Source organism: Ranitomeya variabilis, chromosome 2 (genome assembly GCF_051348905.1).
Source record: "Ranitomeya variabilis isolate aRanVar5 chromosome 2, aRanVar5.hap1, whole genome shotgun sequence".
NCBI classification, from domain to species: Eukaryota; Metazoa; Chordata; class Amphibia; order Anura; family Dendrobatidae; genus Ranitomeya; species Ranitomeya variabilis.
Window position 1 is genome coordinate 392,139,922 of NC_135233.1, and position 15,056 is coordinate 392,154,977.

Sequence of the window (15,056 nt, forward strand, 5' to 3'; positions counted from 1 at the left end):
CGCACAGGGGTATATACAGCACAGCCAGCACAGGGGTATATAGAGCACAGCCCGCACAGGGATATATACAGCAGAGCCCACACAGGGGTATATACAGCAGAGCCCGCACAGGGGTATATGCAGCACAGCCAGCACAGGGGTATATAGAGCACAGCCAGCACAGGGGTATATAGAGCACAGCCAGCACAGGGGTATATAGAGCACAGCCAGCACAGGGATATATACAGCACAGCCCGCACAGGGATATATACAGCACAGCCCGCACAGGGATATATACAGCAGAGCCCGCACAGGGGTATATGCAGCACAGCCAGCACAGGGGTATATAGAGCACAGCCAGCACAGGGGTATATAGAGCACAGCCCGCATCTCATCTCCCCCCCCCCCCCCCCGATAATGGCCCCACAGTCCGGTGAAAAAGAAAAAAAAAAACTCTCCTCACCTTTCCTTTTGCCCGCGCTGCTCCTGGTGGCTGCAGTCTGCCCAGGACACTTTCATTGCATTGAACTATACCGGTGTCATAGACGCCGGTATAGTTAAATGCGGCGGCGGCGGGGGCGGGGGCGGGGGCGGGGGGGGGGAGGAACAGTGCAGCGGCCCACTACTGGCATCGGCTCTTCTGGCATTTGCCAGAAGTGCCCGATGTCCAGCCCGGCCCTGCCCTGACCTGCCGGCCCGGGGCCCCTGACCTGCGGGGCCCGGTCGCAATGGCGACCGCTGCGACCGCGGTCGTTACGCCCCTGGGTCTACGTGTGTCAGTGTCTCCGGTACGTGAGGAAACTGTCACCTCACGTACCGGAGCCACTGACGTGTGAAACCGGCCTCAGCAAACTCGGCCATGACTACCACCCCGTGCCACCTTGTAAGGGTGAGTTTCCACGGTCAGTAAACGCTGCGTGTTTGACGCTGCGCAGAGCTGCAGTGTCAAACACGCAGCGTCCAGATGTTCCAGCATAGTGGAGGGGATTTTATGAAATCCCGTGTCCACTATGCGTGGAAACCCGCATCTGTCTTCCCTGCGACTCCGGACATGCTGCACGTCTTTTCAGATCGCAGCATGTCCGTACAACTTGCGGGGACGCAGCGTCCCCGCAAGGCATATCACAGGGCGCTATGGGAGAGAGCGATGATCCCGGATGTGTACAGTTATCACATCCGGCATCATCGCGTCCCAGAAAGGGGGCGGGGCTTAGCGCCGAGCGGCGATACCGCCGGCCATCCTGACCATGGACACATACCCTTACACTTACATAGCATTATCTAACCAGGTTACAAGGTTACAATTATATAAAGTAGAGGGGCAGATGTGCACCACTAATAATTAATGGGGTGCAGAAAACAATTAGAAACTTCAAAAGAACAGAACCACATTAAATACAATCAGCGAGAATCCAAAACCTAGCAACATAGATGATTTATTTACACAAGTAATATAAAGGTATACACACATTTAAGAGCAATTAAAACACACAACAACAGTCTCCCATGATATATTAATTCAGGGGGAATACCATGGAATAAAAGTCCCAATATTACATGGGTCGGATGCTGTAGGTCTCCCCTGAATTATAACATGAGGGACTGAACTTTGTGCGTTTATGCTGACTTTTAGATGTGTGTAACCTTTAAATTTGAAATAAAATCTTGTATTTTGCTAACTTGGGTTTGCGCAAATTGAATTTAATATGGTTCTAGTCTCTTGGAATAGACTGGATACAACGTTGCAGTGGCGGAATTTAAGCTAGTAATATTTCCATTTATTGACAGCAAGCAGAAATATTGACAAAGGTGAAGAATGGGAAAACTAAATATCTGTAATATAAAGTTGACTTTTCTTCTTTACAGGTGGATGACGTTTCATTTACTGTATATAAACTGGAAACTGCTGGTGTTCCAGTCCTCGCTGATATCCGCATATTAGCTGCTCCGTCACAATGTCACTGATTTGCTAGAACTAGGTTTACATTAAAGGAAAAGAAACTTGGATCTATAAATGTACCTTTAATAATTGATACAAATTATCTTTCGGGTTAGTGATGAGAGAATCTGCTAAAAAAAAATGACACTCGTCGCACCTTCACCTGTCCTGACGCGTAGTCTCTCTCCGCTCTCCGGCATCTTCGGCCCTCAGCACTATCTAGGCCTCAAACATTATGACGTCACCCCTCGATGTCATGACGTGCCTCTCTCCGGGGTCATCACATCATATCAGGCCAAATGATGCCAAGTCAGTGCAGAGGGGCCGAAGATGCCAGGAGCAGCACGAGAGCAAGGAGGGTCTGTGCGGCTGGAGGGTTCACAGCTGGGCAAGGTGAGTATAATTTTTACCTTTTATTAACCCTTTCCCAGCCCCTTAGCTTTTACTATGGCAGTTTCGCTGGAATTACGTGAAACAAATCAACCGAAATTCAGATTTACTTAAAATCCACAAATTTTGTGAAATTCTAAACTAATTTCATTTTACATGTGTCATGACAGAGAGAAACACTGCAGGTGAATCTTCTGTCATTTGGCCTCTTTTCTTGGCTTTAAGGACAAAGGAACTAAAAAGTGGAAATGTCTGCACCGTGATCCGGTAACGAGCAAACATCCACCGGAGATAAAATCTCAGAAACAGAAAATGATTCATGTTCCAACTTGCAAGCAAACCGCTTAGCAATCTCAGAACTATCTGAGATTATTGTGAAGGATTTTTGCCTCCGCATTAATAACTAACGGGAAAACCCTTAGTACATCACTGGCAGTGAGAGGGATAAATAGCTAAACACTATTAAATCTATGTATCGCTCCGGCCGTCAAATAGTAGACAGAGAGGAAAGAATCAATTACAATTTAATTTTTAGGATTTCACTGAAGTCGGCAAATTTGAAAAATAAAGATTTGCCTTGTGAATTATTAAAAATGTCTGCCGCTATTTTATACATGAGAGAAGACAGTATCAGCAAGAGAAGCCAGGCAGGCTAACCCATAATGTTTTACAGCTGTCACATGCCATAGTATAACACAGCTGATAAGGAAAGACTATCAAAGCCTGTATAAAAGCTGAGACAGGGAATGCAGCAGCCATTGTGAGCTGAATATAGATGGCGATAGGCTGTCACAGCTCAGCCATAGAAATAAGGAGAAAAATACAAATACTGACAGTACAGCAGTGATGAAGGTTAGTGTGTGAGAAAAAAGAAAATAGTGTCGTTTTTCAAGGCACTTTCGTTTGAATTTCAAAACATTTGCTTGTCTTTAGTAGACTCAACACTCCTAATCTGTGTTTGGAAGTGAGAGGGTTAAATGGATCTTTACATCTAAATGGAGATTTGGTTTTGCGGTCATTTCAAATTTCGTTCTTAGACAAGATATTTCAGCTTTATCATTGGGTTAAAGGAGATGTCTGAACTTCTTGCCACCAAAAACATTTGTGTGACTAGTTTACAACTGTGATTTAGCTGGAAAAAAAAAATGTTGCATGCGAGTCCCAACAACGTCCATTAAAGTCTATGGGATCAAAATTGCAGTGACTTGCTACCTGCAACCAAAAATCCAACAAGTTTGGATTATTTGCATCAATATCTTTGCAGCTGCAGGTCACAATGCAGCCGCACTGACAATTGTTAGATACAATGTTGCAACATCCTGATCTATGTGTTGTATGAAGTGTAGCCTAAATCTAAGATCTCACGGGACGTGGACTCAGGATCCGTTCTTAAGATATGGCTTCCTGTGCCCTGTATATAAAGAGGCACATAATAAAAATCCCGAAACCACACCCACTTGACTAAAAAAAAAGATTTCCATACAGGGAAGATGGAGCCATATTTCAGGAACGGAGCGACACAGGAACAAAAGAAAAACATTGCTGGATTCAGGAGAACAGCGGCATTCACATCAGGTAAAGAAATACATGTTCATGGCAAATAATAAATCCTCTAACTTTATGTCCACGGCTGCAGCCGAAAAGGTTAAACCCATCCAGATTGTTTTTTCCTCTTCTTTTCTCTAATGTCCTTTTAAATGTTAAACAGGACAAAATGCAAATTGCCGTGTTCTCCCTCCTACAACAGACACATTATGCATCTTCAGAGCACGGTTCAGACAAAATGCTTTATGAATTAATTATTTTTGCAGTGAAGTGGTTAATGAACATAAATTGACCGAGAAAGCACTTACTGCGGCGAATCAGATAAAAAATAACAGAAAAACAAAACAAAAAACACAGGGAGAAGTGCGGAGCTTTCATCTGCACAAAACCAATAAAGATAAAAAGGAGTCGGGAGTTTGTTTATTCACAAAAACAAAAAAAACAAAAATGTTTTTTTTTTTTTAAGGGAATGGTATTTTTTGTTTGCCATCTTGATAGGACGGAACATAAGACCCATTGAGCCTAATGAGCATTATGATTAAATCACTTACTTACAGATCAAAGAAGATTTTAATTATGTAAACGAGTTGTTCTGAGACATAAAATGTTCCATTAAGCTGCACAATTAATATATGCAATATTTATGAGCTCAGGGCTGGGTTTTTGTTTTTTTTCAAATTTTTTTTTTCAGGTCTCGTTAAAAAATTGATTGTTACCATTTCTACAAGTCTCCTATACGCGGAGGTCAGCGGGGAAAAAGAATCCAGGCTGTAAAACGGAAGGCTCCGCAATGCAGTTTATTACTTATAGATTTTATACAACAGCAAACACCTTGTCACCAGATGTTCATTATAGACACAGGGAAATGCCGAATTCACATCCCCCATCTTCAATCACAGCGGGACCACTCTTCAAAAAACTATCTCACTGCACTCTTCCTATGCTGCCTGCTCTTAAAGGGATTGTCCGCTATTGAGCATCACTTCACAATTTATGTCCAGATATAAAAAAGTTCAGAAACTTTCAGAATCCGCTGCTATACTTATTTCTACAGATCTTCGCAGGGTTTCCCCACTTCAATAGAATAGATTCCAAGTTTAGGAACTTTTAATGGACTTTTCAGGGGGATTCATCAAAGTCTTTATTTCCGGTTTCCGGATTTGAAAATTGCTACGTTCTTTAGACTTTTTATAATTTTGATACTTTTTTTAAAAAAATTTTTCACATTGACACTGACCATTGTCTTTTTTAAGATGGTGCGATCCTCCAGGAAGGGGCGAGGTCACCATAGGTGGACTGATTTAACTAGGAAAAGCTTCTGCTCATGATGAGCATAGATTTTTGCATCAAATTTGGGAAATTGGATCAAAAGAAGCGCCAATCATGAGCAATTCTACCCTTTATGGTTTAATTCATTACTATTTTTCACATCTCTGTTTGCTGTCAGTGACTGCAACACTCTTAGGCTCTAAGCTTGTACAAACCTAAAGGTGGCCATAAATGTCAGATGAACTTGGTAATATCAGAAGGACCAGAGGACGATCTAATGTGTATTGGGGTGTCCTCGCGTTCCCCTTGAGATGTTGGGGGGGAAGAAGGATCAGGCATTTTAGATTTGAACAAGCCCAAGTTTTGCTTATTCCTCTTCCCTCTTTAAGAGCACATGTATGCTCTTGTGTAAGGAGCGTGCATGTGTATGTAGAGGGCAGGAAAGTTGGGAGCATTAGCCGCCGGCTGCCTAAGACATACGGCTACTTTACCATTTCTCACAGTTACTCTGGTAGAGCTGCTTCGGCACAGACCTGACACATTACTCACACATGTATCAGTTCTCCGGTATTTGGATCTTTCGCCCCCAGCAGTTCGCCCACCGCACATTTCGCCCCCAGAATTTGATATTTGGGGACGAAATGTGCAGGGCCAAATGTACCCGGGGGGGGGGGGGGGGGGGGCGAACTGCTGGGGGCGAACTGCAAGGGGCGAAACATCCTATAACCCAGTTCTCCATTCACACCCAAAGCAGCATTTCATATACTGGATACTACTCGCAATCTCTCAGCACAGCACGATGTGGAGAGAAAAACTATCAGGGATTGATAGTCTGCAGTTCACGAAATCGAACCAGCAGAATAATGATTGCAGCTCTGGATGCGACTGGAGCATAGACACAGAACAATTACAGCTCCATGTAGGCGATATGAGAGATCTGTACATAAAGTCGGCGTGTCGCTCTGGGACTACGTGACCTTTCACGTCCTTCAAATGAAATCTATTCCCACTGCCAATCAATCAATTAAAGAAGCAGCCGGGATGACATAGGTGCGCATTACAGCCGCCGGCGCGCAGCTCTCCGCTGCCAACCTGCTAAGTGTAAAACATTATCCTCTAAACCGAGACATAAAACACGACGCGCCGCGGCTCTGACGTTAGAGAGAAAAATTAAAATTCACCTCTAAAATATTTAGGACGAACAGAACGAAACCTTCTCCAGAGCACAGCCGCCAGTAAAACGCTAACAAGGGAGGACGCGTGCAGGACGGACACCACGAGGGAGGGAGGGGAGTAATATGTCTCTGCGAGTGGACCCCACTGGTCATTAGGATGGGGGATTTGTGTCTCCCATCCCTTCATCTGGCCAGATGGAGCTGAAGGCAGCCCTACCACCGATTCAAAGCTTATGGCATTGATGAAGATGGGGGAAGCTGCGTTCCGCTGCCATCATCACTCCCGTAGAGAATAAATGGAGCAGCGCATGCGCGGGCTTGTGCCCGGGGGAACTGGGATATTTTTATGTTACATTCACAGAGAAGATGTGAGTCTCTCTGCTGGGGCACAAAGTTACGATTGGGGCCACCCGGCCACCCATAGTGCCTGATAACAGGGCCACTGTCGGTATAGAGGTGGTCGCACATGCGCCGTTCTCTCCACTTACTGGAATGGGAGCTTCCAAAGCGGCAGTGCACCGTTTCTTAGGTGTTGGCTTCTGGTGAAGTTGGATGACAGTTTGCAGATGATTATATACTGGAGTCGGTGTGTATCGGCTGAGTGGCCAGGTCAGTAATCTGTGGCTGCTGGACGGGAGCCCCGAGATCCGCCTCTGACCTGCCGCCGGCATCCGCAGCTCCTCTTCTGATTAGCCGGCCTGGTGAGATGTCATATTCTTCACGCTGCAAAGATGAGGCTGTGCCAGACCGGCTAATCAGAAGAGTCGTGGATGACGGGAGGTAAGAAGCCATTCTTAGGGCCACAGACTACTGACGTGGTCGATGGACCAGGGGCTTCATAACCATCTTCATCAAATCTCTTATTTTCTGCTTTCCCAGTGCAGAATGGCAAATGCATCTAGTTATATAGGTATAGATCCTGCCAATCCCAAACCATTCAGCATTTTAGAAAAGCTGGGTCACGACTGTATGTCTCTCCTGTTATCCATACTGTCCAGCCATTTATCAAATGTCTGTTTTGGGGAAAGCAGTTTATTCCCTCACAGTGGTCGTCACCCAGCTTTCCTAGGCATCTGAGCAGCAGATCTGGCTAGTCACGTCCACCAGATCCCTTACTTCTGGGTCCCTGCATAACTGGGCAGATTCACCAGATTCTGGAGATTTGGAAAGCTGGAGATGGTCTATGATCAGTATTAGGGTATGTGCACACATTGCGGATTTTGCTGCGGATCCGCAGCGGTTTTGACGCTGCGGATTCGCAGCTGTTTTCCCTGAGTTTACAGTACCATGTAAACCTAAGGAAAACAAAATCCGCAGTGCACATGCTGCGGAAAAAAACATGCGGAAGCGTAGCGTATGTCAATTCTTTGTGCAGATTTACACCGGCTCCTGTATAGGAATCTGCAGGTGTAAAACTACATGTGAAATCCAAACAAAAACCGCAAAAATAAAGCGGTAAATTCGATTTACCAACATCAGTCGAGAAAAATCCGCATGACTTTCCGCAATGTGTGCACGTAGCCTGACACAGTGTTGTGGGGCAGATCTGCCTCAGCACTTTTCAGGACTCTAGAAAAGCTGGGTGTCAAAGTGTCAATCACTGTGACAGCTATAATGCTTGTCACTCAGCTCTCCCAGAATCCTGAACTGAACTTTCCAAACTTGGCTGGAAAGGCTAACACCAGGACTTTTTAGAATTTTTTAGGTGCCTCAGTGGTTAGCACTGTACTATATATAGGGCAGCAAAGTGGCTCAGTGGTTAGCACTGTACTATGTATAGGGTAGCATGGGGGCTCAGTGGTTAGCACTGTTGATTTGCAGCACTGGGGTCTTGGGTTTAAATTCCACCAAGAACAATATCTGCAGGGAGTTTGTATGTTCTGCCACTGTTTGCGTGGGTTTCATCTCACCCTCCAGTAATGAAAGGGAATATGGATTGCAAGCCCCAATGGGGACAGTGCTGATGATGTCTGTAAAGTTGAATGCGATGGCGCTATATAAGCAAAGTATAATAAATAAAGTAAAGAAAAAATAGGTTATTAGGAGAAATAGAAAAGTTCTTCTGAGTAATGAAACCTGCAGCGGTGATCACCTGTATCATTATATATACACACACGCACACACTGTAAATATATATACAGTATATATATATATATATATATATATATATATATATATATATATATATATATATATATATAGTTAGTATCAGCCCTTAACAATACATTGCGTCTCCTCTTACTCGTGGAGATGATCAGGGATGCATCACATAAACAGGAGATGACGACCTTTTCTTCAATTTATTGAGCCGCTATGTAACAAATCTCGAATTTGTGCGCGGTGCGGCCGCCTGACATTTCCTGCTCATTTCTACCCTCGTTCAAAGTTTAATCAGGGGAGCCATTTCTTCATTAAAAGGGACTGATGAAATGTTTCTCATGTAATGGAAGGGAAGGTTTGCTATCGAGGGGAATAAAAAGTTACAAGGGCGAGAGAAAGTTTAAAAACTTGATAAAGTGAGACTCCAATGTGATGACAAATTCAATGGTCCAAATGTGGGTGCGGAGATCTATCAGCTGGGTGACCGCCCCTGCGGGAGCTGCGGTATCAGCCAATATCTGCAAGATTTATTTACTGCTGGTATATATTTATGTATATGGTATAACCACTGCTGGTATATATTTGTGTATATGGTATAACTAGCTGTTTCCAGCCAGCTAACGCTCGGCATGCTCATTGCTATCTAATTAACGCTGCTAGTGATTAAACTAAAGTAAATAATGACAACATTCAATAGCGCTTACACAGGTGGTAAATTAACTTAAAATGAAGTTAATAATAATAATTAAAAATCAGAATAATACTAATACATTTTATTCACAGTGTAAAATCAAAAGCAAACTGGATTCGTGTGGTAATGTGTGGGGACAGAGCCTCATGTGGTAATGTGTGGGGACGCAGCCTCATGTGGTAATGTGTGAAAACGGAGCCTCGTGTGGTAATGTGTGGGGACGAAGCCTCGTGTGGTAATGTGTGGGGACAGAGCCTCGTGTGGTAATGTGTGGGGACGCAGCCTCATGTGGTAATGTGTGAAAACGGAGCCTCGTGTGGTAATGTGGAGGGACGGAGCCTCGTGTGGCAATGTGGAGGGACGGAGCCTCGTATGGTAATGTGTGAGGACGGAGCCTCGTGTGATAATGTGTGGGGACGGAGCCCCGTGTGGTAATGTGTGAGGACAGAGCCTCGTGTGGTAATGTGTGGGGACGGAGCCTCGTGTGGTAATGTGGGGGGACGGAGCCTCGTGTGGTAATGTGGGGGGATGGAGCCTCGTGTGGTGGGGGGCGGGATTATGTGTGGTAATGTGGTGGGGGGCAGGATTATGTGTGGTAATGGGGTGGGGTAATGTTATTATGTGTGGTAATGTGGTGGGGAGGTGGGATTATGTGTGGTAATGTGGTGGGGGCGGGATTGTGTGGTAATGTGGTGGGGGCGGGATTATGTGTGGTAATGTGGTGGGGAGGCGGGATTATGTGTGGTAATGTGGTGGGGGGCAGGATTATGTGTGGTAGTGTGGTGGGGAGGCGGGATTATGTGTGGTAATGTGGTGGGGGGCAGGATTATGTGTGGTAGTGTGGTGGGGAGGCGGGATTATGTGTGGTAATGTGGTGGGGGCGGGATTGTGTGTGGTAATGTGGTGGGGGCGGGATTGTGTGTGGTAATGTGGTGGGGGACGGGATTGTGTGTGGTAATGTGTGTGGGGGGCGGGATTGTGTGTGGTAATGTGGTGGGGGGCGGGATTGTGTGTGGTAATGTGTTGGGGGGCAGGATTGTGTGTGGTAATGTGGTGGGGGGGCGGGATTGTGTGTGGTAATGTGGTGGGGGGGCGGGATTGTGTGTGGTAATGTGGTGGGGGCTTGATTGTGGGTGGTGATGTGGTGGGGGGGCAGGATTGTGTGTGGTAATGTGGTGGGGCGGGATTGTGTGTGGTAATGGTGTGGGGAGTGGGATTATATGTGGTGATGTGGGGGGGCGGAGCTACTGTGCAGGGGGCGGGATTAGCGAGTAATCACGATGCCTCATATATATAGATAATCATTGCTGGTATGTAGTTATGTATACAGTATAATCACTGCTGGTATATATTTCTGTGAATGGTATAATCACTGCTGGTATATAGTTATGAATATAAGCCATCAAGAGAACCATTAGTAGTCGGTACCAGATAGCCCAATCGTCAAGTGGATTGGCTAAACAGCCCAAAATGGGACACTCCTCTATACAGCCAAAATGTCAAAAAAATGGAGTACTACATACACAAAATAATTCAAAAAGGTATAACTTTAATTAGATGCATAATAAATACAAAAACATCATCAAGAAATGATCATAATGTACATAAATAAGTAGGAGAGATACAAAACAGCAAGGGATCAGATATGTGGTGGCTCATGTGTCCCGGCTGAGACAAACGGGTATTATAAAGTGCTAGTGAATATAAAGTTAAGGAGGAGGAATGCAGAGGTTAGACATCAATGTATACGGACACCAGTCCAATCTGTCCAGGTAAATACCATGCCTCCCAACGCTAAATCCTCACCCCAAGGTGCTTACCCATACTGCCACTCAGACCGGAACACACACCACCCCGCCACCGACGCGCGTTTTGCGTAAGCTTTTTCAAGGTGCGGTAGTGTTTTGTGTGTCAGGCAGGACTTTTTAAACAACTCACTTAAGTGCCTGTCGTATCAGCGCATGTATCCGGTAAAACTCGCCGGAAGTTGCATCAAATCTGGCAGGGCAGGAGGACGCTGCAGGTCACAGTGACTGTCGCGATGACATCACTGGAACGCACACGTCATCGCCCGGCGCCATAGGCGATGCTCCAGAGAAGTGCACCGGGAACATGTGCACAAGGCACAAGTGATCACGTAACTGACCACAAACTATGAGAGATATAAATAAGGAAACGCACCCTCCCTAGTGTGAATGGAGGGAAGTACAGAAGAAAAGGGGAGGGTAAAGAAAAAGAAATGTCCCACTGTGTATACATAGAACATAGTAAATGCTAATGTTGTAAACTTAAATAAAAGTGATTATAATAAACATCAACAAACATATAACGAGAGCATTACCTCCCATAACATTACCCATGAATGAATAAATAGTGACAGCAAAAACATTTGCATAATATATCCCTATAAATATAGTGATTCCAAATAATAACAAGAATTTAGTGTATGTAACACAAAATTAATATTAATAAGATGAAGACAATGAAAAGAATAAAAGTTCTTTTTCGTTTCGTGTCCAAGATTCTTTGATAAGGCGGAGGGAGCTTCCAACATAAACTAAATCCAGCAAGATCTTTCTCAAATCCACACAAATAGATGGTCATGTTAACGAATGATCCAAAGATGGACTAAGAAACAATAAAAGAATGATGTAAATAAACACAAAAAAAACACACAAAAGCACTATAATTAAAAATGAGGTCCAGAGACATCTTACAAGAAGGAACTTAAGCTCACCCCATGCCCTAAGAATTGGGTTACAATTGTGTTTTAGCTTAAAGTGTTTGGGAATAGGTTTTAAACTGTTCACGTCCTCCACATCCCGGGCGGCAACAATATCTCTGACGTGCTCACGTATACGTATACGTAATTCGCGTGACGTCAAACCAATGTATACTAGACCACAGGAACATGTGGCATAATATACTACATTAGAGGTACCACAGGTTATGTGGTCTCTGATTTTATATTCCTTGAGGCCATCCGATGACGTGAAGGATGTGGCCCGACACAAATTTTTACAGGCCAAACAATCCTTGCATGGGTAAAAACCTTTAAAGGGGTCTGGATTCTTTTTGACATAATGGCTATTCACCAATATGTCTTAAGATTGTTACTTCTCCGCTCTCTCATAAGGGGGCGCTGTGGTAAGCATTTCTGTAGGATAGGATCCGTTTTCAAAATGGGCCAATGTCTATTTAATATTATCCTGATAGTGTCCCACATATGGTTATAGGTGGAGATATATCTCAATTCAACATCTTTTTTCACTCCTGTTTTCCCCTTGCCAACCAGCAAGTCATCTCTCAGAACTTTCTTGGCCCTTCAGTAATCCCCTCTAATGCATCTTTTACTATATCCCCTTTGTAGAAACTGCTCCCCAAGATCGACAGTCTGTGCTTCAAAAAGATGATCAGTGGTACATATCCTCCTGGCCCACAAAAATTGTCCCGTAGGGATGGCCCTTACTGTGGAATGCGGATGTGATGACGAGGCATGTAATAGGGCATTTACTGAGGTTTCTTTATGAAAAAGATTAGTATGTATGGAACCGTTGTCTTGAACCTCCAGTGATATATTCAAGAATTTGTTTGTGATGGTAAGCATAGGTGAGATAGATGTTGGAGTCGTTGCGATTCAAGCCTGTCATGAACTCCTGTAACTCACTAATTGGGCCTTGCCAGAGGACATCATCAATGTACCTGTACCATCCAAGAATCTGGGGGACCGCATGTGCGCCACCCGAAAAAATTCCCCTCTCCCAAAAACAAATTTGCATAAGAAGGTACACATTCAGCCCCCCAAAAAAGGTCTCTAAACGTAACAAAATTGTGAGTCAGGATGAATCGCAACAACTCCAACACAACTCATGTTTATCAGCTTCAAGATTACTAGATTCAAGGAAGAATCTAGCTGCCCTTAGTCCATCCTCATGGCGGATGCTGGTGCATAATGCCTCGACATCCGCCGTGACAAGTACCATATCCACATCCACACAAACGCCATCCAATTGTCTGAGAACATCAGTAGTGTCCCTGACATAGGAGGGCAGCGTCTCAACCAGAGGATGTAAGTAATGTTTAATGAACTTACAGGTTGGATCACATAGCCCCCCTATGCCAGAGACAATGGGGCATCCAGGAGGAGAGACAGGATCCTTGTGGATCTTGGGGAGAAGGTAGAACGCAGGAATCACTGGAAATTGAACTACAAGTCCTCCCAGTATTTTTTGGGGGATAATTCCTCTTTCATATGCAATCTCCAAGATAATATGTAGTTGGCTTTGAAAGCCAGGGAGGGGATTTTGAGGCAGCTGAGCATAGTGATCCTTGTTAAGTAACTGCCTCATCGCCTCCCATTCGTACCTCTCAACCGGCCAGATGTCCACATTTCCCCCCTTATCGGCCAGTTTAATCACCATATCATCCCAACTTTTGATTTATCCCAAGGCTTGTCTCTGAGATAGAGTTAAATTATCTTTTTTCTTAAAGTTGTTAAGTGCTTTTAGATCTTCTGTTAGTATCCTAGTAAAAATCTCTACCTGAGGGCAAAGAGACAAGGGGGGAAACGTGGTACACCTGGCGGAAAGTGGAGGAAGAGAGGTACTCACCAGCCCAGGATTTGATTCAGATTCCAATTCCTCCAAGATACGTAAAGTGTCTACTTCCGTTTCACTTGTATCCTGGTTTAAAGGGAGGCGTGAGAGCAGTCGTCTGAGGATGATCTTGCAGGAAAACAGATGAAGATCTTTTAACGCTGTGAAGAACTCAAAGTTAATAACCGGAGAAAAAGATAACCCGAACTCTAATATTTACTTCACCTAAGGGCGATAAAAAAGCCCGGACAAATACACTTGAGGTAATCAATTTATCTTCACATGTTCTTTCAGATTCACAGAAACAAGTATTAGAGTCTTTTATCTTTTTCTCCGGTATACGTGAGGACGTCAGACATTGTTGCCGCCCGGGATGTGGAGGACGTGAACAGTTTAAAACCTATTCCCAAACACTTTAAGCTAAAACACAAGTGTAACCCAATTCTTAGGGCATTGGGTATTGATAAGATTCCCACGGGCATAAGGGGGGCGACATTAGACGCTTGCTGGCCCAAAGAGAATGCCGCTGGATTGCGGTTTTGAATACCATGGCTCCGATTGGACTAAATGAGCAGGTGAGCTTTAGTTTCTTCTTGTAAGATGTCTCTGGACCTAGTTTTTAATTATATTGTTTTTGTGTGGTTTTTTTGTGTTTATTTACATCATTCTTTTATTATTTCTTAGTCCATCTTTGGATCAATCGTTAACATGACCATCTATTTGTGTGGATTTGAGAAAAATCTTGCTGGATTTAGTTTATGTTGGAAGCTCCCTCCACCTTATCAAAGAAACTTGGACACGAAACGAAAAAGAAATTTTATTCTTTTTATTGTCTTCATCTTATTAATATTAATTTTGTGTTACATACACTAAATTCTTGTTATTATTTGGAATCACTATATTTATAGGGATATTTAATGGAAATTTTTTGCTGTCACTATTTATTCATTCATGGGTTTAAGTATACGGTATAATCACTGCTGGTATATATCTATGTATACGGTATAATCACTGCTGGTATATATGTGTATGGTATAATCACTACTGGTATATAGTTATGTATACAGTATACTCAGTGCTAGTATATATGTATACAGTACAATCAGTGCTGGTATATAGTTATGTATACAGTATATTCACAGCTGGTATATATTTATGTATACAGTATAATCACTGCTGGTATATATTTATGTGTATGGTATAATCACTGCTGGTATATATCTATGTATACGGTATAATCACTGCTGGTATATATTTATGTATACGGTATAATCACTGCTGGTATATATCTATGTATACGGTATAATCACTGCTGGTATATATTTATGTATACGGTATAATCACTGCTGGTATATATCTATGTATATGGTATA